Genomic DNA, 19,720 nt, shown 5'->3' with positions numbered 1-19,720 from the left:
ACTACTTGAACAAATATTTCAAGGCCACAGATTACACATGGAGAGATTTGAGACAACTCAGCTGGCAAACACATTTATTTCTGGGAAAACCCCCACATACATCAATATAAAAAATGCAGACATAATTCGAGTGTTGAAAACTTCCTCAGTTTTTATTGCATAATTATTGTTTTTAAAGAATCAGATTTTAAAAGAGACTTACTAAAACTATGATTTCATGACAAAATAGTGGGGTTTAAATTAAGCATAGGGAGTCCCCAGTATACCTGAGAATTTTCATGCTCCCAATCATCTACTTTTCTAGTTTCTCAGGCTATCTTTGGAAAGTTGACATTATTATAAGATTTTCATGACTTTATCTACTGAGTGCAGTTTTTACAGTCATAGATGTCATGTTGAACTCTGACTTATAATTACCAAAGAAGGTTTAGTGCATATACAGTAATTGCCATGCACAAGCAAACACACACATACATATGTCTAGAGAGGCACATGAGGGACACATACCTAAATATACTTACACATACATACTTGGAGTGGGGAGGTAGCGGCATTAGTTAGTGGACATACAATACATTGGATCCAATTCTATCTCTGAATTTAATTACAGTCTCTTCTGTAGATAGTTTTGACTATGATCCCATGACCCCAGCTCAAAAAAAGAAATAATTTTGTTACTACAGAGAATGCTGAACAAAATGTACTGACATCTATTGAGTCAGTAATGCATGAAACATAGAATTGCTAGTGGTCTGAGTGGATAAAGCTGGGTGGTAATTTTGTATTAATATTGTATTAATAATTAATTAATTATTAAATGTGCTGCCCTGCCACACCTCGGAGTAGAAACCTACCACCAACAGGTGCAGCACACAGGGGGAATATCAGGGACAAATCTTCAAAAGAGAAATCAATTTTCGGTGCTTGCCACTAGTTTTGGGTTCATTTACATTTTCCTGGATTCTAGTTTTTAATCCTAATGAAGTAACTGCTCTGTATGCGTGTGAGTGTGTGAGCATAGAAACCTTTTGGTCTTCCTTGTGGCACTAACACGGAAAGCTTCTGGGCACATCCCCATGACCCAACCAGAGCTGAAGGTGTTTTCAGTCTTCATATACTTGGGAACCTTGGAACTTTTTCAAGTAGAAGTGTAGGTCAGTAGGAATGAATATAAACCTCCTCATTACTTTCTGCAGATCTCTTCTAGAAGAGTTGCATGAATGAGCATTTGAAAATGACTGTGCTTTATCCCTTTTATCACATAGTCACCACAATTTACTTACTCCCTGGCAGGGACTCCAAGCTGCCTCCATAAATCAGCAGTAGTCACCTTACCCTTCTCCCAGAGGGTTCAGATTGAGGTGCATGCAGGTTGGGATGATTCATGGGAAACATGACAGCCCCCTTAAGGATTTTTTTATGACTTGATAAATACACAGATGTGTCAAGGTTTTTGTAGGTGAATGATACTTGGATGTTTGCTGCTGAGAGGTTATACTTTGATATAGATGTCCAGTCTCTAAAAAAGTACATTTTTCAGGATATATTAACAAATGTAGCTCTTGCTCAAGACCACTGTTGTATGCTTTTGCCTCTTTAATCTTAAAAGTAACATATGGACTAAAGCCTAACTTTCGTCAAACTGACGTGGGAACAGACCAGACATTTATAAATCTAGCCCATAGGCGCATTTTCTCATGTTTTGTTTAATCTGATTGCAATTATGTTGTGTTGGGAGAAGAACAGTAGGAGCTAAACCCCAGCACCTCAGCGGGGCTAAGATCTGAGTGGCTCTGAAAATGCGAGGTAGAAACCCTTGCATTTGGCAGAGCTACATGGACAGATTTTGCACCAAATGAGCAACCTGATGAGCATGTGTTGTTGCCCCACTACCCCACACGTTTCACGCAGCATGTTCCCAACATGCCCCTTATGGTAGGAGCTACTGAAAAGGGACGGGGAAGAACCAGGACACATCTATCTCTGGGCTGTGAAGACAGAGGCTGCAGCACAGACATCCTGCCGGGCAACCTGTGTACAAAGAGGTTCAACCATAACCTGCAGACTCATCCAGGGTGTTTGGCTGCTTACTCGGACAGCAGCAAAACCCCTAAGTCACAGTGGCTAATTTTAACCTGGAGGTTGTTCAGACCCCAGCTTAGCAGCAGCATGGACCATTGCCCTGCACCTTACCTCTTCCCTTGGCACCCTGGCTTCCCTGGAAAGATGTGAGCCCCACAACGTTCCTGTTGGAATCTCAGTTTGGCACATGTACCCACAGGTCAGCAGAGACTCAGGCTCTATTTCTTTTCAGGAACAATGGATGTAGTGAGAGAAGCAAAAAGACTCAAAGGAGAGGTAAGGATATTGATTTGCTAAAGAACAGTGTTACTCAGAGCCTGGGCTGGGATAATAGAACCGCAGGACACGTCCTTACACAAGGAGCAGCTATTCATGGCCCTCCTTGAGATGTATAGATTTAATGGCAGCTGTATCGCCTTCTAAAACTGCCTTGTGCTATGAGATACGGTATGTACAGTAAAAATAGCACTCTCCACACAGCAGGTTTCTATTATGGGATTAACCAATTGTGCCCACATTGTAAAAACCTGCTAACAACTAGCAAAGGCAAATCTCCCCAAAGCAGCCAGGCAATGAAAGAAAGTCACAAACAAAAGACTAATGACTTAAAAGTAAAATTCAGACCTGAAATACTACAGGAAATATTGCTTAAAAATCGAATGGTACAAAACTGTGCGAATTATGCAACTAAACCCAACTAACAACTTCCATTGTTTGTTCCCCCATGTCCTATGCTTTTATTTCTGTTAATGCCTATGAGATTGTAAGATGCGGGGGGAAAGGTTGCATGCAAAGTGTGTTCACTTATGAATTCCATATTTAATGATTCTTCAGCTAAACCAGAAGAGGCACAGATGATTCTGACTGAAATGGAAAGGTTATGCTAACAGCATTATACAGTCCCTTACCAGTCCCTGCAGTGACTGAAGTTTTATGCAGCCCATTTAGAGTATGTAATTCTGAAAGAAATTAATTTCATTCACTTCTAGAGTTGACCAGGTCATTCATTTAATTAAACTTCAGCAAGTATAAAAATTTTTGCTTTCAGTTCAAATGGTCTCATATTATATCCTTTTTAAGCATATGATACCAGGCAGATTGCCAGCCCTATATGGAAGGAGAAATTCAGCAATACGTTGCAATAAAGCTCTCTCCTGGCTCCCCGGTCAAAACTTACTTTCACCTAAAATATTCTTTCTTGCCCTTTCTTATTTCTAGGATCTCAACATAAAGTCATCAGCATTCATGCTGTAAGATTAGATTTAATGTGTTTCTAAAACCTCCCATTAACCTTTCAGAAAGTCTGACATTTCCTGATTCACCAGACAACTAAGTCTTTTTCTATCGGGGTAGACAGTCTCTTCTCAAATCACTTGCATGTGTCAATAATGACTCCTTTCTTTCCCCACAAGCTAGAGGAGAGTGGGGCCCCAGCTTCCTTGACTGAAGGGGGTTGCTTTTGCAACAGCTTGTGCATAACCAAAGGCAGGGATGGAGAAATAATGTTAAGCAGCTTCACAATCAAAAGCTTCTGCAGATAGCCTCAAACCCAGACATAGGAGGATTGGGTAGTAGATAATTCTTTATTAAGGTACTGACAGAAATGTAGTCTTTCAGGATGCTTATGAGCCTGAGGAAAAGCCGCTATCATTCTTGAGTTTCCATTCCCGCTGAGCCAGCACCTGTTTGCACTTTTCCCTCATTCTGGTCAAGCAAAGATTCTCACTTAGCATGTAATAAAATGTTGCTTTATTTCCCCTGTAAGCCAAACACATTGACATCACTGGGTGTGTGCCTGGTTTATGGCCTAAGGATTTGGCCTTTTATATGTACACAATTATCTAGATCACTTTTCCCCACTTCATTCCACACCCTCCACTCCCCTCCTGCCCCCAGACTCATGTCAAAACAGCAAGTTTCTCAGGTCTACTTTTTAAGTTAGTATTTGTGAGTGTCATGTGCTTGCCAATCTATTTGATTTTCTTGAGATATCAGGGTGCAAGAAATTCTTTACTTTTTAGCCATTATTTCATTTTATAAACTCAGAAATCATACAGTTTTGATGATCTGGTCAACCTACATGTCTCCTGCAATTACAAAATTAAAATATCTTCAATAACCTTGATACCATGGAAGTTCTTGACTGAGTTTGCATTTTTCATATAGAATGATTTATCACTTGACAATGGAGTCCACATTGCATTATATTTTTGAGTAAGGACAAAGAAAAATTTAGTCTTTAGTCCTTGAGTTTGTGTTTCCTTCCCACAACCCAAGATGGCTCTCAAAAATATAAATGCTTATGATTTTTCCCACAGATATGAAGTACAAGATATACTATCAGGAATTTAATGTCACAAAAGCTGAAACAAAGTAATAACTTTTATACTTGCTTGGAGGCCACACACAGCTTTTTTATGCAACTCATATGTTCGTTATTGCAAAGAGGAATCCCCTCCTTCTTTCCCCAATGTCAACTCTAAAGCAATTGAGAGGAAGTATTGCCTTCTCGGTCTTATATGCATTTATATACATCTATATGTTAATGTAAATATACAGTGATCTGTACCTATACTTATCAATATTGATATCTATATTGATACATGTTTATATACGCATTTATAGATATAAAAACATATGCATATATATCTCAATATAAATAGGTGTATGTAGCTATATCTTATGAGCTCACAATAGGTATAACTATCAATCTGTATTTGTAGATGTTGGTATCTATTGATACAGACAGATCTTGATAGGTACAGATCTTTTTGATTGGCATATTGATATCAATAGGCAGGAATGCCTGTTGACTTGATAACTAGTACTGCCTACGTGTGGCAATACAATGTTTTTATTGTATTTTTGTATATTCTTTGTACCCCCATGGTTCATCCCTACCTTCCCCACTTCTACTCCCAGTTGGTCTGCCCCAGATCCAAGCCGCTCCCCTGGTGCTCCTAAATATGGTTATCCCCTCCCCTTGTTCTGGCTCCTTCCCTATCAATCACCCAAACCTCTCCCGAAGTTCTGGATTGATCTGTGTCTGTCACCCAAGCCCTCCCAATTTACCCTTATATGGTCCCCGTCAATCCCCCGAGACCCTGCCCCCTTGGATTCCTCCCCTCTTGGAAATCCCCTAAACCTCAATGCCCCATTGGGGCATGTGACCCCTTTCCCTCCACCCCTTGAGACTATTGGTCCACATGAATGTCTATCCTGGTCCATATCCCTCCCCCAAAGACCCCTATTGGTCCCCTGTCAGGCCATCCCCGTTGTAACACCTCCCTTTATAAGTTGTTGTGCAGATTTGATCTGTGGTTGTGCTACTTGGGCTGCCTTTGGGCAGTAAATCTGGAGCTGTATCCGAAATCAAGCCTTCCTGCAAGTTTCTATGCTCTCCCTCATCAGGGCTGCTGACAGCACCTGGAGCTTCAGCTCCCCTGGGCAGAGCTGAACTCCTGAGGAGCAGCTTTAAAGCCTCGAGCCTTCGGCTGCTCCCCATTCCTGCCGCACACCACAGGTGCTGGCCGGGCCGAAGAGAGCGGTCACCGCGACGCCTACGGATTTGAATATCTATTGATAGGTATTGATATCTGTTGAGAGAAGTTGACATCAGTATTATTGGTAATGTTAAGGCCTCAGTACCTAACAATACCTATATCAATGGGCATGGACAGTTATCAGTAGCTATCAACATTTATATCTATGATATTAATGCTTATCACTAGTCACTGATAACATTAATACCTCTCAATAAGCATTGGTACATTTTTCTATCAATAGGCATTGATACCTACCAGCATAGATCCTTTTTTAGATCAATATGATGGGCCTTGATATTTATTGGTTTGGATACCCATTGGTGGGTACTGATACGAGGTATTGATAAAAATTAATACCTCCACATATCCATACCTGTTGATAGGTGTCAATACCTATTAAATTTGATACCTGTCGATAGTGATGGGTATCTGTGTCTATTGTTTTGGATCTTGATTTGGATCCCAATATGCACTATTGAATATCGAGAGCAATACCCCTTGATAATATTTATCAAGAAGATTCAAAACAGTGAGCTATTGAAGTTTATCAATAGCAACAATATCTATTCATATTTGTAGCCATTGGTACTCATTGATACCTTCTGGTATTGTAAACAATGAATAAGTATCAATACCCTTGTATTTGGATATCTATCAACAGGTAGCAGTATCAATGGGTATGGCTATCTGTCAGTACCTATCAATATCAATATTTGCTGACAGTCATCTATGCCAGCCATTATTGATAGCTTTTTTCATCAGTACCTGCCTGTATTGGTAGGCATAACTGTCTTAATACCTGTAATTTTTGATATTAATTTTGATATCAATTTTGATATCAATAAGAATCAATGCCTACCAATATCAATATATTTTGATATCAATAGTCATCAACAGAGAATCAACACCTATCAATTTTGGTATCTATCAATTGTTAAATGGGGATAGATATCAGTAGATATTGACACCTATCCATATCAATAGACATTGTTAGACATCCACACTTAGTGGTTTCAATGTCTATATGCATCAGTAGCTATCAGTATTGGTACCTACTGATTTTGGCTCCTACTGATAACATAAGGCATACATACCTATGAACACCAGTGGAACTACTCTTCATCATGCCGTAAAAACGCCTTAAATTTCTAAAATTCAAAATGTGTCTTTATTTATCCCATACTAACTCATAAGTTAAATAAATTTGTCTGACACAGAAACTCCACACTTAAGAGACTCCTTCTGAGTAGTTATGTCTGCAACGAAGCCCTGATTTGCACTAGGGTCAAAAAATACTTCTTGGCAATGCTGTGTTGATAAGCCTTGATACAAGAAGGAGGTCAGGGAATAGTCTCAGTTGTCAACAAGGACAACTTCCACAGAGTATTTTGATAATGCAATAATGTGTTGGAAAAAAATGGCCTGATGGCCTGGTTCATATGGTGAAGAATAAATTATTGATATGGACTACATTTCTAAGACATCTTCATGTAAAGACTTACGTGACAAATGCCTCCATGGAGATAACTCATGCGTAAGTAGCATATATTTTCATTATTGATTTACTAAAAGGATATTATTGCTACTGCAAATGCAGGAAAATTGTCTCTATAGGTCATATTCCATTTTAATGTTACTCCAAAGAAGGTAACAAATACACCAGGGATTTTTTTAACCTACTCATCCAGTCCATCAGATGAACTCTGGTTTAGCTGGTGGTTTAATTTTTCCAAAACCAAAGCCTAATATGTTGTGAGTTGCACTAGATATCTAAAAAAGAGAGTAATAAACAGAAAGGGGCCTACTCCAAACAAGCCTTAACAAGCTGGTGAATCATGAAAGAGGTTAAACCTTTCTTCATCAGTGAGCATTTTGATTAAAACAGAAGAGAAATACAGAAGGCAAACACCAGATGATGCATCTCATGCAGGTGCAGAGCCTGTACTAAGTGCAGAAAGTTAAGTGCTCATTGCTAATTTGGAGGCTATCCCAACCTGATTACAAGGGCCCAGTCCCACAGTCCTCCAGCAATGGAGAGGGACAGACCCAGAGACTGCAGTCAGGTTCAGCCAAGAATCCAGACCATGAGCCACCTCCCTGGGGATGGGGATGAACTGAGACCATGGCTGGGCCTCTATCAGTGAGACCTGTGGCTGGGCAAAGCTGTGGGGAGATGAAAACTGCCACTGTTGCAGCACCACTTCATCAGGGATCTAGAGGTTGGAACAGGGTTCTGAGCCATGGACAGGGTGGGAACACTCCCAGGGGGCTGAGTAGAGATTGTCAACGCTGGTGGTGCCCCTGGGACCATGACAGCAAAGCAGCACTGCCAAAATTCTGTAGCTGTGCATTTATCTAATATATATCGTGCCAGGGTTCCCCCACCAGATTGTAGGAGAGTGTAATACATCACTTTGCAGAATGCTTGCACACTTTTCTACCCATTCCTACAGAAGCTGAACAATACTGAAATACTTTCAAAAAAGACCTCCCCAGAATGTTGGATGCATGGTAAGACAAGTTGAGGGTAGGAATTCTGAAAACTCCTCTAAGAAAGATTGTGTGTCTGCAGGAGCAGAGTCAGTGATGAGACTATACAAAATCCCCACAATGGTGTACCCATGACACTGCTGGAAAGGAATCTGAGCTATACAGCTTGTTTCCTTCCAGATCATGAAGTTTCCCAGCCCTGGAGAGGTTTGGTGTCTGAAATCCTAATTCTGGACCCATTATGGTTAAAACAGTGTGATAATCCAAGATGATGTAAGATATAGAGTGCATTCAGATTGCAAAGCGACACAGACATGAGGGAAATAAATGCCATCATATTTAAACTATATTTAAGCTCTTAAGTGCCAAATATAAGTCTAAACATATGATTTTGAAATCCAAACCATATAATCACACTTGAAAATTCTATGGTCAGTATGAAGTATTTATTAACTGTTCATTACCAAATAAAGCAATTCATTATTTTAAAAAGTGCTTAGCTATCTAAAATAATCTATCTAGATTTCAGTTCTGTTTTCATCCCAGTGAGAATACACTACAATACATTTAAAGGTTTAAGTAAAGCTTTAAGAAACTTATTTTCCCGTGTACCTAGGCCAGTAGTTTTCTACTTTTGGAGAGCCCACTTCTAAGGGTTAGGAAAAAGTAGCCAAGAAAAGAAGACCTATTTCTAGAAGTTTTATATATGCTATACAGAAGATGTACACTACACAGAAGTTCAAAACCAGTAATACGGGTGTTAGGGAGAGTTCTTGCCATTAAATTATTTCTCTGCTGTCCAACATTTCCATATAGAAACAGCTGTATTTTTCTCCTAAGAATATTTCAAGGGAAATATAGGGGCATTCTTGTCGCTGTTTAAGTGACCAGTTACTCTGTCCATGCTAGCTAACATTAGCATCATCCATCATCTCTGTCTTTGATTACCTTTATCAGACCCAGCCATTTCTGTGGTCAGATGCTTGGCACAACCGTAGTCTGTGCAGCTATCAGTAAATCGGCGTTTTGCACCAGGACCTCGTGGTCTGGGTGCCGAAGAAGGCAACCCAGGTGGAAGTGTATGTAACCAAGGGGCAGGACTCCAGGGAGTCACAGAGCAGTGGTGTCGTGGTCTAGATGACACCTTCCTCTTCAAAGTCCATTTCTCCGTCTTTCTCATGGCAAGAGTGAGTGTGTTCTGCCAAAGCCAGGGCCACAGGGGATGTGAACTACCCAGAGCTGGGATGCTTTAACAGCAACATCTCTTCAGCAGCTGTGCCGATCTCCCTGAGAGTGCAGAGGCAGACTTCAGTAGCTAATCCATACTTTCTCTACATGGAAATGAATATAAGTTTGTCAATAAATTGACTTTTTCTTGGTAAGTTATTTAAAACCATGGAGTGAAGGATGGCACATGAACTCCTGCAGGAGTTTGAGCTACTACTACTACTACTGCTACAAAAATTCTCCAGTCTAGGATTTTCATGGATTTTTTCAGCATTTTTTGTGTTAGAAAATGAAATAAAAATGAGAACTAGGGGTTTTTTTATTATTAATTTTTGTAGTTGGCAGGTACTTAAGCCTTTGCACTTGAATACGAGGAGCTGAAGGTGAGAAGATGCTATAGGGCAAAAAGATATTAGTGAGGGAAGAAGACAGCAGGCTGCACTGTCAAGGGGGATATCAGCAGACCCTCTGATAATTCTGCTTCATTGAAGCAGTTTCAGGGGGATGCATGCCCTTTAAACTCTATTTCTGCAGTTGTATATTAGATAAACACATATACGCATCTCATACACTCTTGTTTGATTTTTTTTATTTTAAATTATTTTTTGTTGTTTCATTTTTTGATATTTTTGTTCGGTTTTTTGTTGGTTTTTTTTTTTTGGTTGGTTTTTTTAAGAAAATAAAGGAAAATATTTCTTTGCCAAGAATCAATACACTATGAAATAGCAAATTAAACTCTAAAGCCTCTTAGGTCTGGATTAATTCTATTTAATTTTAGGTACATAAATGAGACACACAGTTTATGCACAATGTCACTTTACCACAGGTACCCTCTGTTGTCAAGACAGAGAGACAGGATACCTCCAGAGAGCATTTAAATATTAAAGTGGCTTGAGATCACCCTCAGAAAGTGCCTGTCTGTGTCAACTGGCACTAGAAGGCAAGTGGGCCAGCTATAATCTGAATTTAGGTGCCTTAATTATATGCCTGGGGTTGGTTGAGTTGATTCCAAAATTATTTAAGCAGGAAGATTGAATAGAGGGCTTGTGAATGAAAAGTAAAAGGAAAACAAATCAGTAGTTCAGCCTTTTCTTTCTAGACTCCAAAGGTCAGTTCAGAGCCATAGAGAGGAATAAATAAAAATAATATTGTAAAAGGCTGAAGAAAAATAATTTATAAAATTCCTTCAAGCTAAAACATTTGACATAATGGTCAGAGAAAATCAGCTCTTGTTTCTTCGCTTCTCTGCTTTGCATGACATCCTCCAATGGACACTTGAAGTTTCAGAAATAATATTTTTTTAATATTAGGTGGGTGATTAAAGATCCTGCTAGTGGAATCAGAATTTTTCTCTCTTCTAAAAAAATGCAAATGTTTATTTTACAAGAATCACCTTTGGCATGATGGAAATCTCACTGAAAGTAATGGTAATTGTTCAAGTTAGACCCTAATATTCCATGTATTTCCATAGCTTTTCATTTAATTATACTTCTTTTGAAGCTCTGTTATTAAAGAAAATAAGTGCTACCTTTCAAACACAGCTGGAGTAGTGGCAAGGGACAGGGCTTCTCTGTAGCATTAATTTTTAATGTATTTTCACTCTTAAGATTGACCTTCCATTTATAAGATAAAAATACATTTGAGACACGGAGTCTCCGTAAGTTATTAATAGCTTATTTAATTATTCTTCTTTCCTTGGTAGCAATACTTCAGAAGGCATTCAGAGAAGCTGCATGAACACACTGTGCAGTACTCAGAACATGCCAACATCTGCTTTATTTGCCCATTTCCCTTGATTTACCAATGTGTTTTAAATGCAATTGCCAAGCTCAATTGATGCCTTTCATTTTGTGGTATAGAGGTGAAAAGATTACACATTATCCTCTGAGGATGGCAGTGGCAGAAATTACCCAGGGTCACATGTCCAGAGCAAAATTTAAAAGCAGCAGAGCTTTGCTCTTGATCTCTCCTATTTGGGATGTTTTTGGAGGCACCCAGCACTTGCGCCAGAACAGCAGCACTGACTTCTCCTGCTGCCAAAGAAGGAGCTTGTGAGCACAGTCAGACCTCAAGACCTGGCTTTCCAAGAATGTCTGGTCCCGCACTGAGCAAGCCAGGGAGGAGGTGGTGGTGCCACCTGCAGAGCCCTGAAGCTGTTGGCAGCTCTGGGATAACAACACATTCTCATGCTGCTGGGGATCGTAAAAGCCAATTGTACTGAACGGGGCCAGGCCACTTCCACTACTGCCTCAGGTGGAGGTCAGTTTGGTACAAAGAGAGGGGTGGAGGTGAAAAAAAGCTGTTCAGGGTACTGCTCTGGAAAGCAAATAGATTTGCCCTATGATATTTTCATTTACCAAGAGAAACAGATGGGGGTGGGTGAACAAGCCAAAACCAGCTTTAATTATTACTCCTTTGAAAAGGAATGTGCACAGGGACTCATGCTGCAGTAATTTGGAATCAAGCTGGCAGTAATACCTCTGCATTTAAAAGATCCCCTAATACTTGTTCCGACAGCTCAGTCTATTTTCCTTTTAAACTCCTTCACCTACAGCCCAATGCAGTTCCATTACACTCAGGCTCCTAAATCCATGGAATTATTTTAGAGGCATATAGCTGAATATGTTGCAGACATCATCTGTGGGGGCACTCAGGCCAAGAAGATTTAACACTGAATTTTCTTTTAAAGATTTCACAAAGATTTTCCTTGTGTCTGGACAGGCAGATGTATTACCGTTGTGGAAGGTCACTTTGAGAGCAGTGAGAAAGTTTCACAAGGTTAAATCTGTGCATAACAACAGATTATTACTTTCCCTAAACGAACTAGTTCAATCCAATGGAAAGAGAAGCCAAATTGGTTCAAATTAAAGTTTGTCTGAAAATACTTGTACCTACTGTACAAACCTAATACTTTCTTGACTGCTGTTTAGGAGAGATATCACACTGTGATACCTAATGAAGCTCAGATGCAAATTATTGAAATACAATAGAGCATTCAGGTGGGAATTGAAAATTCAGATTCAGTCTGTGTTTGCTAAGAAGCCATTATTAAAGAAAAAAAACGCCATTCATTTTCACTGAGTTACTTGGAGACATTAAACACCACATGACAGAGATTATTCACATTTCACTAGCATCTAGGACAGCCAGCCTCTCTAGTAGGAAGTAGCCTCCCTATGGATGCATCTAAACAAAGGCAAACTTGAGGCACCTTGAGATGAGGTGCCCTAACAGAGGAAAAGAAGCTAGAAAGCCATTAAACAAAAGCTGATTAACTCAAACTTTCCAAAATTCCAGTCCAGTGCCCCAAATCACAAGATTGACTCTCCTCCATGTTATGACTGGAAATTCAGGATGAATCATACAGATTATACAACCTTTCCTCTTGATGTCAAGCAGCAATTTCAACTTTCCTTGTGTTGTTTTTTTGTCTTTTGTACTGTGATGGGTGTGTTCACGGATTTGTTAGCCTCTCTCCTCTGAGGCTGCTTCCCTTTTCAGCTGCTCACCTCCTGGCTGGTTTTTTAAATCATATGTTTCAATGTTGACATTGTGCTGGTTGTCTGCAGGCCTTGGTCCTAAGTGCTGGGAAAGCCAGACTGGGAAGATTGCCCAAGGGAAGGCAACATGGTCTCCTCTTCCAAGAAGCTGAGTAACATCTAGTTTCATAGCTTTCAGTGAAGGAGACCTTGCATATTCCCAAACTGCTCCACCCGTGGCAGGATCAACTCATATACAGTGTGCTGCTCCTGCTGCATGAGGTCAAGGGTGGTAATCTATTATTTTGTTGAAATTTGAGCGCAGGAGATGCAAGAAGCTAACAGTGGAGAGACTTGTAATTTATATCCCACTCTCAACTCACTGCAGTAAAAACACGCCAACAGTGCAGAAGAGTTTTGAGACTTGAAAATGAAAACTGGGCACTGGGATTTATTTTTCTATGGTGGTTTTAAGAGACCAAGAAGAGTCTGCAATAGGTGTAAGCCAAATACGGAATCTGTGTCTGCTCAAGTTCTGATTGCAGTGAGAATGGGCTTGGATAAAAACCACAGGAGGACTTCAGGATCTGGCCCCATGTAGGGTGTTTAGGGGAGACTGGTTGTCAGCAATTGGGTCAAGCAGTCAACTTCTGTCTACTTAAAATAAAGTCATTATTCTCAAACCCACAGCAGTGCCTGCTCCTGATGACTGCTGCAGTCACTGATTGAAACCAGAATTAGCCAAAGCCTTTCTCGGTCCCTGCTTCTAATTTAACTTCCCAGCCTTGTTATTTCTGGCTGTAAACATTTTTATTTTTTACTCTGAGAGAGAGTTCAAAGTTTTTAGCTGATTGTGCCCAAGTAAGTTTTCTAGCCAGGAGCCCATACTGCTTCTTGAACTTGAAAATAATTGGTCCAGTCAGGGATTTCTTCATTATGGAGGAATACTGGATAAAATGCTCTGTAGGCATTTCAGGGGTAATCATAGGCTAGCCTGTCCCAGGGTACTTAATCTGTTAGATCATATTTAATATTTTTATCATGATAGCATCCAGAGGCCCCAGCAGGACCCCCAGTGAGATAGAAATTTTAGAAATGCAGATGTTTACATGGTCTCTTTCCCGAAAGCTAACAATCTAAAAGAAGCCTATAAAAAGCATATTTAGAGAAAAACAATAAACCTGGTAAAGCTGTCACTGTAGTGAATAATCTTATTTGCTCATATTAAACTAACTTTTGTCATTTGACCAGTAATATCCAGCTTGTGTCAAATCAACTAGCAAAGAAATGGATATTTCTGTGCAAAACTCACAGGAAATCTTGCAACATCACTTTTTTGCTGCACTTTTGGATAGCTGCAGTTATTCCCTGTTAAAATGATTAGTGCTCTAAATGAATGAGATCACCTACTGAATAAAAGCACAACCAAGCCACACTCATAACATGATCTCATGCGGGCTTGTCTTCCAAGAATGCCCCCCTGAGAGTTTTCAACAATTGTTCATCCAATTGTTGTATGTAACCTCTGTTCAGAAAGGAAATGTGGCTGACAAAATCAACTAAAAAAAGAACCCACTGGTGCCAAAAGAAATATAAAAAAGTGTTTGTGCCTGGGTATTTTAATATATATTCTTTTCCCATCACCAAAAAAGAATCCATTCATTTCAAACAAATCTACATAATGCTAATTTTTCACATACAAGGACCATTCATTTATTTCAGAGGGGGCTTATGAGACTAGGTCTTAAATAAGTTATGCATGAGTGTCTCCATGCCCTAGAGCCAAATATAGCAAAACATTCTCTCCTCTTATGGCACCCATATAGTGCAGCACTGTCTGCACAGCTCCAACACCAATAATGTTTTTGTCTCATCTACAAGGCAAGAAATCACTGTTTTTCAGAAAGGAATAGAGGCACCGAGAGAAGAAAACATCCACCAGTTGAAGAGCATTTTGGTGCTAAACAAGGCAGATGATTCCTTGTCAGATTTTCATAATTCATCATCCACTTGTGAAAATCATGTGTGCAGATGCCCATCTGCATACATGTCCTAAAATACAGAGGGTTGTAAGGGGCTTGTTGAGAGGAAGTGTGCAGTAGAGAGGGCACTTGAACCAGGTCACCAAATCCTCAGACTAGCCTCATAATCATGAGCTCGTCCTTCTTCCCAAATCTCTGCCAAGGAGATCACCAGGAGCTCAGACATTACACAACATTGACTTTCTTTCTCTTTGAAGAAGAACTTTGATCCTTGCAAGCAGACATTTTCTACCCAAGACAGCTCATTGCATTAGTCTATCCCCTTGCCAGCTCTGTGCAGAGGCTAAAGGGCAACTTTGCTGCACAAGATAGAGTGAAACATGAAGATGTGGTTCAAATGGAAAGCATAAGTAGTCAGAAAAAAAGAAAAAATATGGGGAAAGGGGAAAAGAAGAAAACAGGGGATGGGTGAGAGCCAAAGAGAAAGAAACAGATGCTAGTTTTGTGGCATGGGTTTTGAAAGCCTTTCTGTGAGGACTAAGTGTATGGTATTACTGACATTTAGCACTCAGAAATGACACTACAGTTGGTAAGCACCTTTGGACAGCAGGCAGACATGGTACCATGCAAAATACCTCACAGATTTTTAGCAAGTCTGTTTAGTGATCTTTTATTATCTGAGTCACAGATCCCACTGACAAACCAGTATGAACAGTCAGTGCTAGTGTGAGCCACCAGCACATTTGCACAAAATGCCACCAATGATACTGCACCTCTGAAGCATACAGATGAGTTTTTCATTCTGTTAGATGGTTTTCTAGACAAAAATTATCTCAGGATATCACTGAAAAACAGGCTTTCTGACAGTGTCACTGGCATTTGAAAATCTTCTTTTGGTTTTATTTTGGTTATTGAGGGATAATGCCAACCGAGTGTGCCCACACTTTTTAACGTTTCTGCTAGTTAGAAGTTACCTGACACCCATCCAGAGCATATGACCCTCCAAAACTGAAGAACCATGTAAGGGGACAGGTACAAAAGAGTGACACAGGAGGACCACAGTGCTGCAAGTCTCCTGTCATGTTTGTTTGCCAGGCACACGTGGCAGAAGGGTAAATGGGCATGCTTGGTCTGCTAAACCAACCAAGGGGATCTAACAGAGGCAATGAATGGGGCCAGGTGCTTTTTATTCTCTAACAGGTGGTATGAAAAAACCTTCTTGTATGCAATTTCAGCATTTCTCTGCATGCAAGAGATAAAAAGCCTGAATTTATATTTAACTTCTCTTGAGCAGGACTGACTGCCGTTTTCACTTCTTTTTCCTCACTGGAAAGCCTGGGCCTGATTCTCAGCTGATGTAATCTGGCATTGTGCCACCCAAAGCCATGAAAGTGCACGGGCACAGGGGAAAGACAACAGTTTGGCCAGGGACCCTTGAGAAAGCTCTGCTTTTAAGTGCTACCACAGACTGACATCCATGCAAAGCAAACAGGATGTCCAATTTTAAATCTCTAACAAGCCACATCCTGTAAACTGCATTCTACTCAGCTGACCCATGAGATAAAATGGTTGGGACTGATCCTCAGCCATGATAAGGCTGGTTTGCTTAAAGTTACAGATGAAAATCCCTCCTGAATGGAACCTTATCTACTCCACCTGCCCCACACCCCACCACGGGTGTTGGTGTGAAGGAAAGGAAATGAAAGGAATGAAAACGGGAGGTCAGAAGTGAGACGGTTGCCCCAGCACAGCTCACATGTTCCTGGTGGTTGTGCCCAGGACAGCACCAGCCCCAGAGTAATCATCATTCTTACCCTTCACTGTACCAGATCTTCAGGCAGATGAAAAGGGGTTTTCCTTCTAGGGGAAAAAAAATCGCTTAATTGAAAATGGATTTAAGAAGATCGCAAACACCTGCCAGCTCAGAGCTGTTGAAAGAGGCAGTTTGTTGGTCTTTCACTGGTATTCTACTCTTCATTCACAGCACATCTGCTATCAAGAGACTTTTAAAGCCCATCCAGGTTGTGTGAAGCAATCCTGGCTAACAAATGCAAAAAAGCTGTTTGGGAACATTTGTGGCTTTCATGTTTATAAATCTGTATCAGTGATGCCATAGTACTCTGAGGACTGACTTTAGTGCTTAATTTTGATTCACCGCAATATTTGCAAGTATGGCCATGTGAGAAGCTGCTAATCAGGATTCACAAAGGCCAAATAATTTTGTGAGTCTATACATGTGTGTGGCTGTGCCTTGTGGCCTAACAGCCACATACTTTAATGTTATACATTAATACAAACTTTGCATATTTTTTATATTAGGGGAATAAAAGCTGGCATTATCCAAACATGACTAAAACTGAGCAAGATGCACTTCTTGGATTGTTCTCCTAAACATAATTTTATCACAGCACTCTAAGCACATACTTTATTGTTCACTTGCTTGCAGGACTGGCAGTACAGGCTAAAGGCTTCTGCTGTACTCCAGTTTAGTCTGGAAGCCATCCACCCAGCAAAGAGGAGGTCAGCAGAAAACACTTGGTTTCTGATTGTCCTCCACTACTCCCATCAATTAAGGGACAGTCTTGCTGGAAATGATGGCAGAACAACTGCTGACATCTCATCCATGAGACAGGCAGAAAAATCAGGATAGGGAGGATGCAGGAACAGGTTGAATTTTGCTGAAGAAAGTCACATACTTGACCACAGCCAACCCAAGTCCTCAGAGCAGATGCCAGTTCCCAAGACCGATTCCACGGCATTACCTGAAAGTGTATTTCAATTGTACAGTGAATTGAGACTTAACTGGGGCAGGTAAAGCAGGAGCAAAGCTCAGAGCTTGGAGCAAAGTCCTGCTGCTGATTAGTCCTGCCCCAGTCTGGATTTCAACAGGTTGGCTGATGGTTCGCTACGCTGCATTACTTTGTGTACTGCTCTATGAATTCATTTGTGGCAGACTGTGGGAGAGAATATGCCTGTTCTTCCTAAGCCCTTGTGTGCAAGTGCTCTCAGCTTGCCAGCACAGTAAATTAAACTGCTGGTGGAAAGACACAGATCCTACTCTAGAAGATGAACTCTTCCAGCTGTTAATGTAAGTCAGATTTCAGGACAGGGAGCAAAAGGGAAAAAAAGAGGGAGATGAAGGGTATGAGACTTGGTGGAAGGAATTTTGGCAGTGGATTTTGCCCTGACAAGCAGCAGGGTGCCTTGCTAAGGAGATCACGCAGGCTGCATGCAGGCCTGGAGTCATGGAGACAGCTGATGAGAGTTTAGGCTTTGCCAGACAATAGCATTGTAGTACAGACACCAAGAAAAACCCACCAGAGATGAGTGGAAAAGTAACTTTCTGGAGAATTCCCTCCAGTAGTTACTGAGCCTTCCCACAGCGTGCTAGCACATGTGCAGACACGTGGACAGAGATTCCTCTTGCTGTGAACGACGCCACTGGGTACCCTCTGCTGTAGCATATTCCAGAGTGTCCACCACAGTGTCTCACGGACACCTTAGCTCCTGAGCTGCTCCAGCATTCCTGCCTGTAAGCTACTTACTCAGTTATTCCCCAGAAACAGACTCTTAACCCTCAGAGAGGTTAACTACCATCAGAGCAATGGTACTTATGGGACTGTTCTAGAAAAGGAGGAATGAGCAGGAGGAATTGAGCACAGCCCAGATGGGTGCCCAAATTCTATCAAATAGCATTGATGTGAGGGAATTGTACATTGTTCTCCAGAGCTTTTAAGTACACCCCATCCAAAGCACCCTAGCCTGCTAGATGGAGGGAGTCGATCCTTCCCCTCTGCTCAGCCCTGCTGAGATATACCTGTAGTGCTAGGGCTAGTTCTAGGCTTGAAGAGAAACCTGGACATACTAGAGTGGGTCCAGCAAAAAGCCACAAAGATAATTAAGGGATTGAAGCATCTTAACATAAATAAGGTGGGGCTGAGAGAGCTGTGACTGTCCAGCCTGGAGAAGAGAAGGCTCAAGAGGGGATTTTATTAAAGTGTAAAAATATCTGGAGGGGAGGGTGGCCAGTAAAGAAGACAGAACCAGACTCTAAGTAGTGCCCGTTTATAGGACAAGAGGAGGTAGACACAAGCTGAAATACAAACAAGTCCACTTAAATGTAAAATAAAACCTTTTTTGCTGTAAAGATGGTCAAATACTGGAAGAGGTACCCTGGTGGAGTCTGTGGAGTCTTCATCCTTGCAGAAATTCAAAGCCCAACTTGATGTGGCACTGAGCAACCTACTGCATTTGACCCTGCTGAGTGCAGCAAGATCAGACTAAAAGACACCCAGAGGTTTTTTTCTTCTACAGCTATTCTGTGACATTCCGTCATTTGAAATAACGACAACGGTGCTAAGCCACCTTGTCTTTCCATAAGACTACTGGAATACAAGCAAAATTCTCTAAGCGTACAAGTTTTTTCTTCATCACCTCTTGAAGTAGCAGTCAAAGGAAGTTGGTGTCCTATACATGGATTTTTGCAAGATACATAACAGCTTGGCTATCTTTACCAACTATCCTTCAAAGCTAAAGCCAGCATGCTTTGTAGCCAATGATGTTAGCAAACCTGTGCTAAGGAAAAAGAAACAATTGCAGAATATTTCCAGTCTCAGGCCAGAGGCAGGATGTCCAAGACTGAATCTGTCTGAAAAGTAATTTCCTTCTGATGTAAAAGACATTCTCTTTTTAATTCTCCCTCCTGCAAATACCATTGCTTTCTTATTCACTAAATGGGGCCAAACCTCAGCCAGCAGAAAGTGTCTAACATGTCCGACGGTAAGTATCAACTTATACCCATTATGGAAAGCTTTATGCAAGTCTGTAGAAAATAAGTGGCACATAAATGAATGTTTTCTAGAAACAAAATAATTCTCTCAGCAATGTCTTCACATTTTCTATGGAGGGGAAGAAC

The sequence above is a fragment of the Corvus kubaryi genome, unplaced genomic scaffold, assembly GCF_017639235.1.
Source record: "Corvus kubaryi isolate FWS band 111438036 unplaced genomic scaffold, C.kubaryi_AGA036_p1.0 69, whole genome shotgun sequence".
NCBI lineage: Eukaryota > Metazoa > Chordata > Aves > Passeriformes > Corvidae > Corvus > Corvus kubaryi.
Note: the sequence above shows the minus strand (reverse complement) of the source record.